General features: G+C 44.1%; 1 protein-coding gene across 2 annotated transcripts in view; it reads left to right on the forward strand.

The window, feature by feature from the left end:
- Positions 1–9,281: 9,281 nt before the first annotated feature.
- PPARD (peroxisome proliferator activated receptor delta) overlaps positions 9,282–16,877 on the forward strand; it is an 81,006-nt gene continuing 73,410 nt past the window's right edge. For both annotated transcript variants that reach the window (XM_090282264.1, XM_090282268.1), the window contains exons 1-2: positions 9,282–9,399; positions 13,114–13,197. The gene's annotated coding sequence lies outside the window, so the exon portion shown is untranslated. The remainder of the gene's footprint in view (positions 9,400–13,113; positions 13,198–16,877) is intronic.

Here is a 16,877-nt window from a genome sequence, read left to right on the forward strand (position 1 = left end):
AGCAGTAACTAGGTCTCCTTGCTTACTTTTCCCCCTATGGCTGCCTGAATTGGCTTTCTAAAATGCAGATCTGTCCTTGACTCTTCCCATTTTCCAGTCTCTCAGTGGTAACCTGAACAGGCAATTCACATTACCATATATCCCACAGGCATTTGAAGCTCATGAACATCTGGCCCAGGAGGACATCCTATGACTCTGCTTTATAGATCTACTAGAAGCTCCCTTTTCTTTCTTCCTTTGAGCTTTCACATGGGCTGTTCTTTCCACCTTACTTCATGTAACAACCCCCATAACTAGATGCTTGAGTTCCTTGAGGGCAGGGATATATCTTTTTCCACTTAGGTCTCCAGTGCCTAGCACAGTGCTTGGCTCTTAGGAAGAATGCAACAGATTTTTTTTTTAAGAATTCATTAATAAATTCATTCTAAAATGAACAACTGTGTGTCACACAGCTTAAAAGGGATGAAGTAAGATTCAAACCCAAGTCCATTCATTTATTCAACAATTAAGCTCTTATTATATGCCAGGTATTATGCTAGGGGCTGCCTATATGACACAGAACAAAACAGCCCCCGTCCCTCCCAGAAATTACATGCTATCTGATTATAAAAATTCATGTCTTTTGCAAGTCCGCCAAGCTCTATTGTAAAGAACCTCATAATCTATAAAGTGTCATGAAACAAAGCTGCTAGTATGACATGATGAAAATGTCAGGGACAGGAAAGTAAGGTTCAAACTCTCTCTTTAGGTAGGAGCTGGGATTCAAGATGGCCCTTAAAATTTTTAATAGATAAGAAAGGAGAGTAGGAGTACATGGGAAAAATACAAGTAGAAAGAAGTATAACACATTTATGGCACAAGAACTCTGGATTCTGGATATTGGATGGAAGGATCAGTGGACCTCTATTGGTGTGGGGTATCTCTAGGGTACAAGAAATTTTAAGAACAATTTGTAAATCCTCAACTTCCAAGTACTGTTTACCAAAAGTGCTTTCTCTTTCACAATTTCGCCTTCCCTACTTTCAGTAGCAAGATTCACCATTGACCCATCCACTGCCATTCAATAGTGGATTACCTAAAAGGGTAAAATTGCTGGAACACTACATAAAGCTCCAATTTGAATGCTAGTGCAGGGCTGTGGGTGCTGAGAAGTGAATGGTTCAAAATTGGAAAACAAATTCTTTTGTTTGTCTTTTTTAAGAAAGCATAGGCTTTTATTTTAACTTATTTCTTGACTTGAAAGAGAGAGGGAAACATTGATTTGTTGTTCCACTTATTTATGCATACATTGGTTGCTGCTTGTATACATGTCCTGCCTGGGGATTGAACCCACAACCTTGACGTATTGAGACAATGCTCTAACTAAGCTACCTGGTCAGGGATTCTTTTTTTTTTTTTTTAAGATTTCATTTATTTATTTTTAGAGAGAGGGGAAGGGAGGGAGATAGACAGGGAGAGAAACATCAATGTGTGGTTGCCTCTCACGGACCCCCATATGGGGACCTGGCCCACAGTCCAGGCATGTGCCCTGACTGGGAATCAAACCAGTGACCCTTTGGTTTGCAGGCTGGCGCTCAATCCACTGAGCCACACCAGCCAGGGCAATTCTTTTGTTTTTTAAGTCAGGAGGTTTCCCAGTCTGCTTTCAAAATCCAGAAGTATTTAATCACATTGCCAGCTGAAAAATAATTAACAATGTCTCTGTGATTTTGGGTGTTGGGGGCAAACAACTTAGAAGTAGATGCCATTACTTTATCGAAATTCTCAATTCTCATCTACTTATCACGTAAACAAGGTTTCTAAGCTTTAATATGAAAAAAAAAAAAGGACTAGAATTGATGTTGAATGTAGTCCCATTCTACAATTAATAGTCAACTATGTCCTGGCCTAGTAGCTCAATTAGTTAGATCAGGGGTCCCTAACCCCGGGCTACAGACCAGTATGTTCCATGGCCTGTTAGGAATGTGGCTGCACAGCAGGAGATTAGTGGCAGGAGAGTGAGGGAAGATTCCTCTGTATTTACAGCTGCTCCCCCTCACTTGCATTACTGCCTGAGCTCCACTTCCTGTCAGGTCAGCTGCAACATTAGATTTTCATGGGAGTGGGAACCCTACTGTGAACTGCTAATGCCAGGGATCTAGGTCGTGTGCTCCTTAGGAGAATCCAATGCCTGACTCTCTGAGGTGGAGCTGAGGCAGTGATGCTAGTACTGGGGAGGGGTTGCAAATACAGATTATCCTTAGCAGAGAGGTTTGACTGCACAGAGACCATAATAAATCAATTACTTACAGACTCATATCAAAACCCTATTAGTAAGTGGCAAGTGACAATTAAGCTGCATCTGGTGGCAGGCCATAAAGCCATCCCCCAACCCCAGTACATGGAAAAATTGTTTTCCACAAAACTAGTCCCTGGTGCCAAAATGTTGGGACCACAGGGTTAGAGTTTAGACTTGAAAGCCTTGGTTTTCTCATCTCTAAGCAGGGTCCATTCCAGGCTTTTGAATGTTCTATGATGGGACACATGAAGGCATAGATGGTTGATGTATGAGATAGTGAAAGAAAGTTACCCAGATGCCTGAATGCAATCCACATTGAGACTGGAAGAAGCAGCTGTCTTGAGGGCCATTACTACGGGGCAGGAGAAGAAATTTCCCAGTCTTTTAATTTCAGGGTTAGAAAATAACTCCTCTGTCCTTCCCAACATTCTGGACAAAGCCAAGTGTATCCAATCTCTGATGAACTCAGAAATATCTATTAACTTGGGACCATGTGGAAAGCACAGATCATGTAGCCCCATTGGTCCCCTGGTCACCACTTTGTGGTTTGTATATGGGGAAGTGACTGGCTGGAGAACAAGAAGCTTGTTGCAAACTTGCCAGAATATGTGGAGATCTCTGACGAGTCTAGAAAGTGCTGCAGAAGTTTGGTAGGAGCCAACTTTTCCCATTTTGAGCTGTGCCTGGGGCAAATCTAGTAAAAATGAAGATCCAGGGTAGCTGTATTAGTCTGGATTTGTGATTCAAGTAACAGATTGATTGAAGTAAAATTTAATAGAGTATAGAGAAGTTCCTTATGTAATTGGGAGGATGAAAGAGCTAGCTTGGAGGCTGTATAGTGCTTCCATGGGTAATGTCACCAGTGCTGGACTCTGCTCTTACAACTGCTGCTTCTTACAACTGGAAATTACTGTATTTTTTGCACTATAAGATGCACCAGACCATAAGATGCACCTAGGTTTAGAGAAGGAAAACAAGAAAAAAAATCTTCTGAACCAAATGGTGTACCAAAATATTTAATAGAATATAACAGAATAGAGTATTCCCTCACTTATTGCGGGTGTTATGTTCTAGAGCGCCCCATGATAGGTGAAAATCTGCGAAGTAGGAACATTACATTTATTTTAGTATTTATATATATATTAAGGCTATATAAACCATTCCCACACACTTATAAACCATCCCCAGTCCTTTATTAACCTTTCCCACTCCCTCATTAACCTTTTCCACACTTTTATAGACACTACTTATGTTCTTAAACATATTCTACACTCTTAAACCAACGTAACTTTAATAACATATGTATACAGTACTGCAAAATCCCGCGATAGAGTGAAAAATCCACAGTATATAATTAAATATAATATTTTTTAAAAGCCCATGATACAGTGAGGCCGCGATAAGTGAACCGTGATATAGAGGACTACTGTATTTCAACCATGTAAAGTGAACAGCAGTCAACAGCAATATTAAGAACCATCATCACTGTCATTAACAAATGAGGAGGGACTTTGAGGTTCGAGTACTCTTCTAGTTTTCTGGGGACCCCAAGAACTCATCATTGCTAGTGTCAGAATTTATGAAGCTCAGTTGCTCACAATCACTGATATCACTTTCTTCGCTATCTTCATACTGACCAGACGCCCTGAGATTCAGCAGTGAAGTGGGACATTTAAGCATCCCCAGGGATTTCATGTGGGCCCACCGCTTCCTCTTCTAACAGTTGTTGCCACCGCTGACAGGTCAGGTAATACACATCACAGTCTGTGATGCAATATTTGCTCCATAAGACGCATAGACATTTTCCCCCACTTTTGAGGAAAAAGAAGTGCATCTTATGGAGCTGCTGCTCTGCTACTTACTTGAATGGATTATTTGTATTCCCCACTTCATCTTTCCAGATTACAGTGTGTCTGATTGGTGGGATTTTGGTCATGTGGCTATGCTCTAGCTACAAAGGAAGCTGGAAGCAAATGCCTGACATCGTCAGCTTCTAAAGTGGGTGATTCCCCAAATACGGGAAGGTGATTCAGAAGTTAGGAGGCCCAAACCAACAAAAGCCTTGAAAATGGCACATCCTGAGGCCAGCAATCTGGGTGGCAAAAGGCACCATGATCACTTTATATGAGGAATGAGGAATGTTTTAGCTTAAAGAAGAAAAAATATGGGGGACTGGGATCAAAAGGGCTCTCATATGGAAAACAGTTTCACTTAGTGTACCTCCAAAGCCAAGAATGAAGAGGATAAAAATTTCCTCAATATAAGGAAGATATTTATTTTTGTTCCTAAAAAACAAACCATGTTTCCATTACGCAAACAAAAAAAAAGCTCAGAATAAAAATATAGAAAAAAAAGCTCACAGAACCACAACTCAAGTGCAACTGCTGATAATATTTTAGTGTGCTTCATTCCAGTTTTTTCTATGATAATTTTAAAAAAGCTTTTATTTATTTTTAGAGAGCAGGGAAGGAAGGAAGAAAGTGAGGGAGAGAAACAGCGATGTGAGACAGAAACATCGATTGATTGCTTCTCCTAGGTGCCCCATCTGGGGACTGAACTTGCAAAAACCCAGGCTTGTGCTCTGATTGGGAATCCAACCAGTGACTTTTTGTTTTACAGGAAGACACCCAACAATGGAGTTTCCCTGGTCAGGGCTATGCTAGTTTTTTGTTTTTCAAACAATATATATATATATATATATCTCGTCGGCAGCCGTCCGTCTCGAGAGACGATGGTGTAGCTTCTTAAGAGTCTATCTGCACCGCCGAGAATGGCTGTGCAGTCCAACTCGGGAGTGACACGGTATCTGTCTCCTCCCGTGTTGAATCGACATCTTGCGATGACGCTGGAGTGTCCTCTCCAGTGAAGCTGAAGCTACAGAGCCTGGGCAGGGTGATATGGAGGGTCTGCTGTTGCCCATGCAGCAGACCCCCCCTCTCTTCGCAGCTGAAGGGTCCAAGGGAAAGACGAAGTCAGTACAGCTTGGCTTCAGGTGCGCCGCAGGAGTTGCCGGTGTTGACTACAACGTCAAACCGCCTTAGGGACTCCGGCTCCGGATTTTCTGTCGGGGTTTACTCCCTTAGCCTTTCCCCTGAAGAGGTATGCCGCAAGGCAGAGGAGGTTTTTTTTGGAGTCAGAGTTTTCCTTCTCTGATATATATATCTATATATGCTATATATATAATCAGATCCTGCTCTTTTTTCTACTGAAAATCCGATCATAACATTTTTCACTTTTTAACCAAATCTTTGTAGGAATCATTTTTTTAAATCCTTCCCTAAGGACATTTTTTTCATTCCTATTGAGAGAAAGACACAGAGAGAGAGACATTGATGTGAGAGAAAAACATTTATTGGTTCTTCTCAGATGTGCCCTGATTGAGGATTGAACTCGCAATCTGGTATGTGCTCTGACAGGGAATTGAACCTGTGACCTTTAGGTCTATGGGATGACACTCCAACCTACTGAGCCATGCTGGTCAGGACTGCAGGCATCATTTTAATTTGTTGCATAATATTTCATCAAGAGCATATAGCATATTTACAAAACATTTCTCTGCTGTGGGACAGTTAGGTTATTTCCAGTTTTTATTGTTGTTGTAGTAAACAATATTGCAATGAGCAATGGAATTACGGGATCTAAACATTAAATATATATTTATTAAATATTACATCTATCCTTGTACATATAAAAGTGAAATGAGATGAAATGTAGTATCTTAACAGTGCTCCCAGAATTTCTTTTAGGGAGAAAGCTGTCTTTATTAGGGGAAATAAGCCTGTTAGGTACCACTAACATTAAGTGAGATTTCAGGGCATGAGTGTTGACAGGAAACCTAGCAATGAAGAAATATAGCTAAGATGTTTCTTTCTGCCTGAAAAGCCAGAGGAATTTGTTTTCTCTCTGGAGAAGATGGGATACAGGAGAGAATAGCAGGGCAGAGAGGAAAGGAAGTGATTTGGGAAAAGGCTAGGCCCTATGGGGTAAAGGGCCAGTTAGAGAAAACCTCAGGAATTGATCAAGTTGACAAGACTTAGCTATACCTACTTAAAAGGAAGAAGGCATATGTCCTATAGAGAAATGCAACAAATGTATGAATTCTTAACGCCATGGAATGATTTGTGTAGAATCTCAGAATATTTTCAACAGTTTTGATAAACTATATTTTTAAACAAAGCCTTCCTAAAAAAAACAAACAAGAAACAATAACAACAACAACAAAAAACCCTCAACTGAGGGTGAGAAGGGACTTTAAATAATGCCTATTGTGTGAGTTTAAACTGTTTGTAATGAATGCATCATCTGACCCTGCCCCAGGGCCCAGAGTATCATAATGACTTCTACACTCATGAGCGTTTTGTGTGGGATGAGGTGTAGGCAGTCCTCAGGAAGGATGGAGTTTCATCTCTACATTTCTGAACTATGGGACTGCAATAGTCAGGTTGAAACAGGAGCCCAGAAGCAGAGATTTTGGAGAATATTAATCCTCAGAGATTTGCAGAAAGTTTAGGGAAGGCTTTGACCTCCACAATCCATTCTTACTTCAATCTCAAAGGGCCAGGAGGTTGACATTTGAATTACAAAAGTAATGCATATTCATTTTATTTTTATATTTAAAAGTATTTTTTAAATTTATTTTTGAAGAGAGGAGGGGAGGGAGAAAGGGAGAGAAACATGGATGTGAGAGAGAAATATCTATTGGTCGCCTAACCAACTGAGCCACACCAGTCAGAACCATATTAATTTTAAAAACTAGAATATAAAAGAAGCAGAAAGAAAATAAAATCACTCAATAAGTGTTATAATCTAAATATCTGAGGGTGTGGCCTGAGGAGTGTATGCCAAAGGAGAGAAGTAATCTTTATAATACTTGAAATATAGTGGAGAGGAGGAAATTACCCATTGATCATATATCCATGAGTCAAGATTGTTACAGAAACAGGGGAGTCCAAAAATCCCCAGAGTTTGCTGCTGGGGGATGGGGAGAAGTAAGCAGCTTTTCAAATGCTTCCACATGCCTGAGGCTGGTGGCTACTGTCTTTCTTATGCAAATAGCTTTAATGCATCCAAAGCCTCAGGTAGATGGGAGGAGTCTTGAACCAGGGGATGGTATGGAGAAAGCACACAGAACCTGCGTAAGGTTCTGTGAATGGTCAGAACTGTTTGCAACGCTCACTGCGTCAGAGGACGCAGTCAGGGATATATAAGCAGCTGTGGACATTTTAGCTCTCTCTCTCTCTTTCACGCTCACGCGCTCGGTCTGGGGCTCTCGCTCTCTCGCTCTCTTGTGTGCTCCCTCCACGTGGCTTGGTAAAGAGGCCTTCTCCATGTGACTCGGAGAAGGGGTCTCCAGGCTGCTTTAAGAGGCTCTTGCCATGCGGTTTTGAGGAGAGGAGATCCATGCGGTTTGCAGGAAGAAGGCAGTTTGCAAGGAGGCTGAGAATCCAGGCGGTCCTGCATTGAGAGCTGGAGGGCACCACAGCACAGAAAGGACCTCCCCAATCAGAATTGAGTGATTGACAGCTGCTGGTAAAGCTGAACTGTGTTTGGAAAGTAGGGAAACAGTTTCTCTGACTTTCCGAAAACTAGCCTGGTTTGGTAGGGGGGAGGCAAGGATATGTGTTTGTGGGTATTTTAAAGAGCATAAGACTTAACAACAGAAATCCGCAAATAACTAAATCTATATAACTGTTAAATAAACTATTCTTTTTCTTTTCACTAAACTCTGGTATTGAGAGTTATAATTTTGGCGGCGGGCAATCGGGCCCCTAACTAAAGAGCCCGTGGGTTTGTTTTCAACTGGAGTAGCCCAGGGGTTCTGTAACAAGATGACAAATCCAGCTTCTTCTCCCAGCTGGTAGGTACTTTTTTATAGTATTTCTGAAAGGACAGGTTGGAATAACAGGTCACTTCCAGGTCCTAAAGAGTTGGATTAAGAAGCAAGAATGGAATTTTCTACAACAGTAGGGAGGATACCTCCCATTTATGTGGGCAAGAGTATTAGGTAAGTATATGGGAGACAGGCAATGTAAGAAACACTCACAGTAAAACACCAGGACACAGGACTTCAGCAGCAAAGAAAGGCATTTATTCACGAGTCTGCAGAGTCAGGCGCACAGCCAGCCAGGGGCATGCGCTAGCGAATTAGACAAAGAAAATTGGTTTTATACTAATGCAAATAACTCTCCCTCCCTAATGCGATTAGTTCCCCCTCCCCTCTCCTTCTCCCCCGTTTTTCCATTCCTGGTTAATCTGGGTTCACAATCTAACGTGATTAACTACTTAACTCAGGGTGTGATTAACTAAGGGTAATCCAGTTATAAGTCTATCTCCAACTTATTTGCAAAGTTATCTAGCTACAGCTTCCCATTTCTCTATGTTTGGTGACAACAATCTTCCTCCTTTTGATCCCAGAGATATGTGTGAGGAGCTGCGGAATGTCATTTCCTCGACCCTTTTCCATGATTCATCTGTTAATTTTGTCTTACTGGTTTGAGAGTCAGTGGCTTTTTTATCCCTTTCAGTAAGACGTACAGAACCATAAATTTCTAGTTGCAGAAGCCTCTCAAGGGAAGAAAGTCCTTTTACTAAACGTACAAGCAGCACGAGCTCCTCCAGCGGAGTCTGGAGTCTGAAGATTCAGGTCCTGTTGCTTACAACAAGTCACTCACCTCTTCACTGGATGATGAGGAGGCTATACCAGATGATCCTCTAGTTCCCTTCCAGGTTTAAATTCCCTTTTATGTTACTTGCTAGACTTGTTTAACTGGCCTGTCACTCCCTTCCAGCTCCTTCCTCAGCTGCCACGCCCGCATCCCCGCATCCCACACCAGAGGGCGCTGCAGCCGGGGCCCAGGGCAGCGAGCGGTGGGCCGAGTAGCAGAAACAGAGGAGTCTCCAGGCGGTGCGGTGATTGGCCCCGGCAGAGGTGGAAAGGGGCGTGAGGAGGGGGGCGGGGAAGTCGAGCTGCGCGGTGACGTCATGATGTCGGGGGCGGAGCCGGGCCGCGCAGCGTGTGACGCCGTAGCCGCCGCGGAGCTGGGGATTAATGGGAAAAGTTTTGGCAGGAGCCTGCGGAGCCTGCGGGACGGTGGCGGTGGAGCGAGAGGCGGCCAGGACAGGTCAGTCGGGACGGGAGAAGCGGGTAGGCAAGCAGCGGAGGTCAGCGGCGGGCTCGGGCTGAGGCGGCCAACGGGGCTGGGACACAAGGCCAGGAGGGGAGAGGGTTGGGGAGAGCAGCAGGGGTCCGCCTACCGAGCGCTGCGGTTTCCCGACGCTCCTGCCCGGGTCGGTCTGCGCTGGTCGTTGCTGTCCTGGCGCCCCGCCGCTCCTATGCCTCCAGCCATTTGGACCTTCAGTGCTGTGTGAGCACGAACTGCAGGCCTCCCCTCCCGACTCTGTGACCCTACTTGGGCCTCGTGGTTCCGTCTCCTCCCACTTCTGTGTTCCGAGACCTGGGTCTCAGGCTTGGAGTTCTTTCCCATTCCCCACCCTTGCCTCTGCCCCCTTACTTCATCTCCTCTCTAGTGTCCCCAGATCCATTGCCCTTTACCCAGGGTCTCCATGGGGATCTTCTGTCCCCCTCGTTATCCTTGTCTTCTGCCTTCGTCCTTCCTCCATCCTTGTCCTCTCAGTCTTTGCTCTCTTTTCCCCTCCCTGTCGCCTCCTTCCCCCGTTGGCTGGACGCTGCCAGTATTAGGATTCCCCATCATCTTCGTCGCGATGGTGCTAGGCTTTTTCAGCCCGGTGCTTGCCTACCGTTTACCTAAGCTTCTGCTATTCTGGGTCCCCGCCCACCCCCACCATTCCCGCCTGAGGGCCCGTTTTTGCACCTCTCTCTGATTTCCTTATTCACCCTGTCAGCTACCTCCCCTTCTATCCCAGTGCCTTGCCTCTGCTTCAGGGAGAAGCATTAGCTCCGCACACTACTGTGCTTTTCCCTTGGCCTGTAGTTGAGATACCGGCGGGATGAGGGTGTTCAGTCCCTGACCGAAGTAAGGAGCTGAATGTCTGAGGTAAATAGCAGGTTATGTATGTGTGAGAGAATTTACTGGAGTGTTGCATCAGGGATGTTGTTCAATTTGTAGACCATTCTAATCTCAGCTTTAATACTTCTTCTTTATGGGTTTGTTGACTTCCAGGAACCCTTGGGAAGAGACTGGCCGCTGAGTTGGGTGTGCGCCAGGTGTAGCTGGAGGCCTCATCCAACTCTTTTCCCCTTCCAGGAAACAGTGCTCTGTGTCTTTGCACTCTGAATGTACTAAACCATTTAAACCATGAAACCCCAGCCTAGCTCTGCCCCGACTCCCACCCTCTACCCTATGCCTCATCCCAAAGAGCTAAGGGAGGTCTCCAGAAGATATGTCCCAGAGAATGCCTGTGTTTCTCAACCTTTTTCCTCTGTACTGACTCCAGAAATTTTTTTCCCTGTTTTAAATAGATTGCTGCCTGATAGCTCTAGGGGTGGCAGACATCTGTCCCTTTTATTATTGGTGGCTTGAACCAGCTGCTGATTTTCCCTCTACATCTCTGATCCACTGAAAGTGTCTGGGCCCCTGATGTTGGTCACTCACTGAGCAGGTTCTCTTGAAGTTTCTACCTCCGTGTTCCTTGGGAGCTTAATTACCTTTGGATTCAAGGAGGAGGTTGACACTGAAGTTCCATTTCTTTTGCCTGGGTGTTACATTGAATATTAGGTCACCACCTGCCTGGGCAATCTGTGGGGCTGCATTAGTTAGACTGTGTCAGGAACTTAAGTTGCCTCTGGTCACAGAGATCACTCTCTCTGGGACTAGAGAGCCCACCACCTATGTGGTGTGTCTGGGTACTCAACCCAAGGTGGAAAGTTCTTTTCAGGTATCTTCAATTTGAGCTCCTTCGTTTGGCCTTAGTCCCCTAGAGAGATCGCCAGGAAATAACATATCCTCTGTTTTTGCCCAATCTGGTTTTGGAGGATTCGGAAAGCGTGACCCACTCTCACGTTTAGACTTGAAGGCCTGTTGTTTCACCTGGCTCTGGGTTTCTAGGCTCCTCTTTTGAGGATCATGCTCTCTCTCTTTTAGCCAGAATTGGACACAAAATTGACAACTTTTAGGAGCTTTGGTGGAGAGCCAGCTGAACCAGCTAGACCAGACTTTAAAAGTTTTGGAATCCTCCTGGGCACTGAACGTTTTTGAGAAAAGCATAGGATCATGGATGGCTGAGCCAGTCCCCTTTCTACTGACCCATGAGCCCTTTCCTAAGCAGCACTTGGGAGAAATTTGGGCAGAATAGACCAAAAGAGGTCCCTTGTTCCTATGAAAAACATCCCTCTGGAGTTTTAATGGGTCATTCTAATGAAGCTGAGGTTGTGTGTTTGGCAATAATTTAGTCTAATCTCTGGCTCCCATGGATTTTACCTGACTTTTGAGCAGTTTGCTACTCCTCTCTCTTTGCTCACCTTCAGTCTCCACTGAGGTGGCAGGTGAGAAAGACCTGAGAAGCAGTTAAGCCCAGTCCCTGTGGAGTAGCTTGGGCACCAGCAGCTCTGGCTGGATAGCTTCTTGCAGTGTGTCCACTATTGTTTTCTGTGTAGGTAGTCACAACTGTCAGTTACCAAGTTCCCATTCAGTGATTCTTTACATAGCCTGTGCCAGCCTGCCTCTCTTTTTCAAAGATGTGAGCAGACAGGCCTCTGACATTATTCTATAGATGGTGTAGCCCATCACTTTCTTAGTTTAATGAACTAAGTTCACTAAATCACTTTTGTTTGGCTGCCTTTCTCCTTGTCCCTCCACCACTACTTTCTTCCTTCTTTGCTGGGTGCCTCAGCCCACTCAGGAAGAAGTGCCTTTACTCAGCCTCCTGACTCCACATGTGGTTTTTCAGACCCCTTCCCCCAGGACCCGGCCAGAGGACAGCTTGTGTGGGATGCTGGCATGTCCTGGGACTGTGCAGCTCCTCTCTCTCAGGAGGAGTTGGACCTGTCACTTCTAAAGTCTTCTATGTCCTGTCACTGAGCCCTCCACCCCGCCCCTGCCTCAAGGGTGTTCCTTGCCATCTGGGAAGCTAGATTGTGGGGCCTGCCTGTTAATGCCAGGAGCCAACTCACTGCCCAGCATTATCCACACCTTTTCCTCCCTCTGCAGCATTTCTATGGGCTTTGTCCTGCCAGCCCCTTGCTTGTGTTATGTCAGGAGTTCTGTGCGTGATGCCCTTGCTGTGCCATGTTGTCTCAGATTGCCCAGTGGCTGCCTCTTGTAGATGGTTTGATGTCCCTGAGCTTTCTTCTGTGCCTCTGGATCTAGGGGGAGGAGCTACTTGCAGCAGCTGAGTTCCAGTGCCAGAGGAGGGCTGGGCACTTGCTTGAGTCTGGCAGGGAAGAAATGTCCCCCTGCATCAGGTTTCAGACATGTGGGTCTTCTTGCTTGGTAGGCAGTTACTGGTCTTCATAGCTCGGAGGCTGGTGATTGGGGTGTGACTCCAGTCCTGTCTCTACCAGCTTTGGTGAAGGAACCAAGCATGACTCAGGGTATCTCCATTGGGAGTGCTGAGCTCTAGCTCCTCCTTCACCTTGCCAGCTCCTTCGGTCCCACCCTGGTACAATCAGCAAAGCTGGTGTCTTCTTACTTGGAAATGAGCAGACTACTTCCAGGATTGAGAAATGTTTGCTGACTCAGGCTCAGAATAACAACATCTCAGAGAGTGTGTGTGAGGGACAGAAGAGGAGCCAGCTGGCCTGAGGAGCACTCCTAGAGCCCTAGTGTTTAATTTTAACATATTAGAGCTGTTTTGTTTTTTTTTTTAACCCCTGGTACATCTCAGCTAAAGATGTTGGGTTTCTTTCTATCCTGCAGTGTTGCGTGGTGTTTTGGGTATGTACGTGGTACTTACGCAGTGGCTTCTGCTCACCGACAGATGAGGACAGATGCACCAAAGAGGTAATCCTATTTTCTTTACCCAGGGCCCTCTAACAACTGGCACACACATCCCAGTTTTAGGGTCCTGGCCTAGAAGATGAAACAACTTCACTAGGACTGAGTCTCACATCCCAGGTACTTGTCATAGTATCTGGCACTCATAACTTGCATATAGCAGGCACCGACTAAATAATTATTAAATGTCTGTGACTTACATGTTTTTTGTGGGAGCATTGAATTTTCACATTCACACCCACTAAAGCATAAACTCCACAAGGACAGGGACTTGTTTTGTTTCCTATTGTGTCTAGGACAGTGCCTGGCACAGAAGATGCTAAATAAATCTTCGTTGAATGAATAAATATACACACTTTCTTCTTTGCCAATATGGATGCCAGGGTCCAAAGATGGTGTGTATCATTCTCTTTCATTTATGCACTATTTTTGAGTATCTACTATGTTCCAGGCACAGTGCCAGCACTTGGGAAATGACAGTAAAAGCAACAGAATCAGTCCCTGTCTCATGGGTCAGTAGTTTGCTGGCATATATGAGAACAGGGAATAATACACAGAATTGTTTCTTCCATCTCTGCTGGGGTAGTGAGTCCTTACCAGAGTCTGAACAATGCGCTGTGCTTCCCACTGTTGTTTGCCTGTTCTCAGGATGCCTGGCAGGTTTTATAAACTCTTAGAAGGGAAGCTCCAGAGAATTTGATGTTCATTGTCCCAAATAGGGACGCTGAGCTATTGTGGGGTCCCTGCTGGGGGTTGGGAAACATGGGGCTCCTGTCTGATTTGTTTTAATTTCTGAATTTCAGTGGTTCCAGTAGTTGTTTATGGGCTTTACTTCCCTTTCTCTGCCTTTAACACCCTGCGGGTTTTCCTGTTGCCTAACAGGGTGCTGAGCCCATGTGTCTGTCTGTCTGTGGGGGTCAGGTTGTTTGTGGATCTTGCAGGAAGGCCTCAGGCAGGGGCCCCTCCTGTTCTCAAACCCATACCAAGTCTTTTCCTCTGAAGGAAGTATGAAGGAGGAAGAAGGGGAGTTTGGGAGGCTTCTGAGATTCCCTGAGAGGGGATGAAGTAGAAGTTCCCCTGAGCAGGAAGAGCCACTGAGTTTAATTGATTTGTTTTGTCATTTGTTTTGTGAGCCGCTAGCCATCGGGGCAGCAGTGTGCGTGTCCAGTTCATCTCTGAGGTGAACTCCAAGTGCAAGCTAGAAGTGTTCTTTTTTATTTCCCCTGGCAAAGTGAGGCATAGCTCTATCAGATTTTTCGGTGTTAATATCCATATAAAAAACTGTGGTGTTGCCATCTTAGTCTTTCCTATCTGAGGCACTTTTGTGGGCCAGGTGCTGTGACAAATGTTTCACGCATGGTCTCATGCCCCAAGTGTGTTGAATCTAGTTGGGAAGAGAAGACATATGCACAGAAAGGCTTTTAAGACATCAGAGAGCTGGCAGGTACTAAGAACATGGATATTCACTCAGAGGAACAAATCATCACTGAGGGTTGGCTTTGGCCCTGAAGAAGTGGGTTTCAGATTGGGCTTTAAAGGAAGGTGGTTTGTGTTGATGTCAGCTTCAGACTGTTGTAGAACAGTGATTCTCAGACTTTTGGCCTTGAAACCCTTTTACACTCTTAATAATTAAGGGTCCCAAGAACTTTTGTTTCCCAAATTAAAATTAAAACTGAGGAAGTTTTAAGAATTACTAATTTATTAATTCATTTACTGTAATAGTGCTTAAAAACTCACAACATTTATCACAGATGAAATTTTTAATGAAAAATAGCTATTTTTCAAAACAAAGTTCTGAGGAGTGACATTGTTTTACATTTTTGCTAATCTTAATATCTGGTCTAATAGAAGGCAGCTGGATTCTCATAACTGCTTATGTGTTTAACCTCTTAAAGTATGTCTTATTTGAAGGATATGTAGAAAATCTGGTTTCACATAGAAATGTAGTAGGGAAAGAGGGTTATTTTAATATGTTTTGCAGGTAATTGTGACTGTTCTTTGATACGATACCAAAACTTGACAAGTGGTAGTATAATCTTAAAGGGTAGCTGGAATGTGGAGTCTGAAACCTTATCAACAAATTTTCATGCTTTGTAACATTAAAATCTGTCTTGCTCTTTGAATTGGATCTTTTACTTTGAGTTGTTCATTGGTTCACTGAGTTACAGAGATCTTGTAAAAGCTGACATTTCATTTCAGTAAATAATATTCATTAATAGCAGCACTGATCTCGTCAAAAAAGTCATCAAGTATTTGGAAGCTGTTGAGCTCACAGTGGTGGATACAAGTTTTCCATAATTTTGAATTTCTCATGAAAGCTTGAATTTTTTATTTTTTATTTTTTATATGATTGGTAATATACTGTCAGGTCTTTTTTTTCCCTTGCGGTGACTGTCAGTTCATTTTCAAGAAAAGTTTGTCAGATACCCAAATCTAAATAATTATAATTTGTTCATTTTTTTTCCAAGTAAAAATTGTATTTCATGAGAAAAGTGTCTAGTTTAGTTTGCAACTCAAACAAGTACTTTTTTGTATAATTTCTATTTTGTTATACAGAATAATTAAAAGACTTGCACTCAAGGGTCAAGATCTAATAAGTTAGTTTTTGTTGTAGTTCATCTAGGACATTTCTAAGTGAAATTCGCACTTTATTATCTTTAATGGTTCTGTGGGTTGACTGGGCTCAGCTGGGCAGTCCTCACTTGGGGGCTGTAATTTGTTGTGGTTAAAGGGGGGCCCGGGCAGGAGTCATCTAAAGGCTCGCTGGGCTGGGCGTCCACACTGGCTCACTCATGTGGCTGGCACTTGGTGCGGGTTGTTCACCAGAGTGCCTGCATGTGGTCTCTCCGTGTACCTTGGACTTCTCACGGTATGACAGCTGGATTCTGAGTAGAAACATCCCAAGAGTGAGTGTACTGAGAGATCCAGGCATAAATGGCGAGGTTCCTTATGACTTAACTTTAGAAGGCACACAGTGGCCCTTTCGCTGTATTTTCTTGATCATAAGACCATTTCAGGTTCAAAGAGGGAGCTGCACAAGGGGCATGGTTTATTGGGCGGGAGAGAGGCCTCCTGGAGACCAGCGTCCTTTATGTGAGGTAACTAGGCCTGTATCGGAACACTTCTAGGAGAAAAGTGCATCTTCTCATGTCTTCCGTTCTTGGAAACCATTGTTGGCAAATTTCTGGGTTGATAGAAGCTCTCGAATGCTAGATGAAGGAATTTGTACTTTATATTCTTTGGGCAGTGGGTAGTCATTGGTAGTTTTGGAGTAAGGAGTGATTGTGTTAATATTGCCAAAAAAGGTGGAATGAATGGAGAAAAAATGGAGGTAGAGAGGTTAGATAGGAGACTGACTATTGCAGTAATTTAAATGTTAAGAAATTCTTCCTTATGTTAAATTTGAGTTTCTCGCCTTGGCTGTTGTGGCTCAGTGGACTGAGTGCCATCCTGTGGATTGAAAGATTGACAGTTCGATTCCCAGTCAGGGCACATACCTGAGTTGTGGGCCAGGTCCCCAGTTGGGGGCGTGTGAGAAGCAACTGATCGATGTTTCTCTTGCACATCAAAGTTTCTCTACCTCTCTTTCTCCCCGCCCCCCCCCAAATAAATAAATAAATTGTTTAAATTTGAGTTTCTCTGGTTGCTGTTAAAATTATTGATTTTGATCTATCTGCCACACAGAT

This window comes from Furipterus horrens, unplaced genomic scaffold (genome assembly GCF_987537825.1).
Source record: "Furipterus horrens unplaced genomic scaffold, mFurHor1.1.pri manual_scaffold_6, whole genome shotgun sequence".
NCBI classification, from domain to species: Eukaryota; Metazoa; Chordata; class Mammalia; order Chiroptera; family Furipteridae; genus Furipterus; species Furipterus horrens.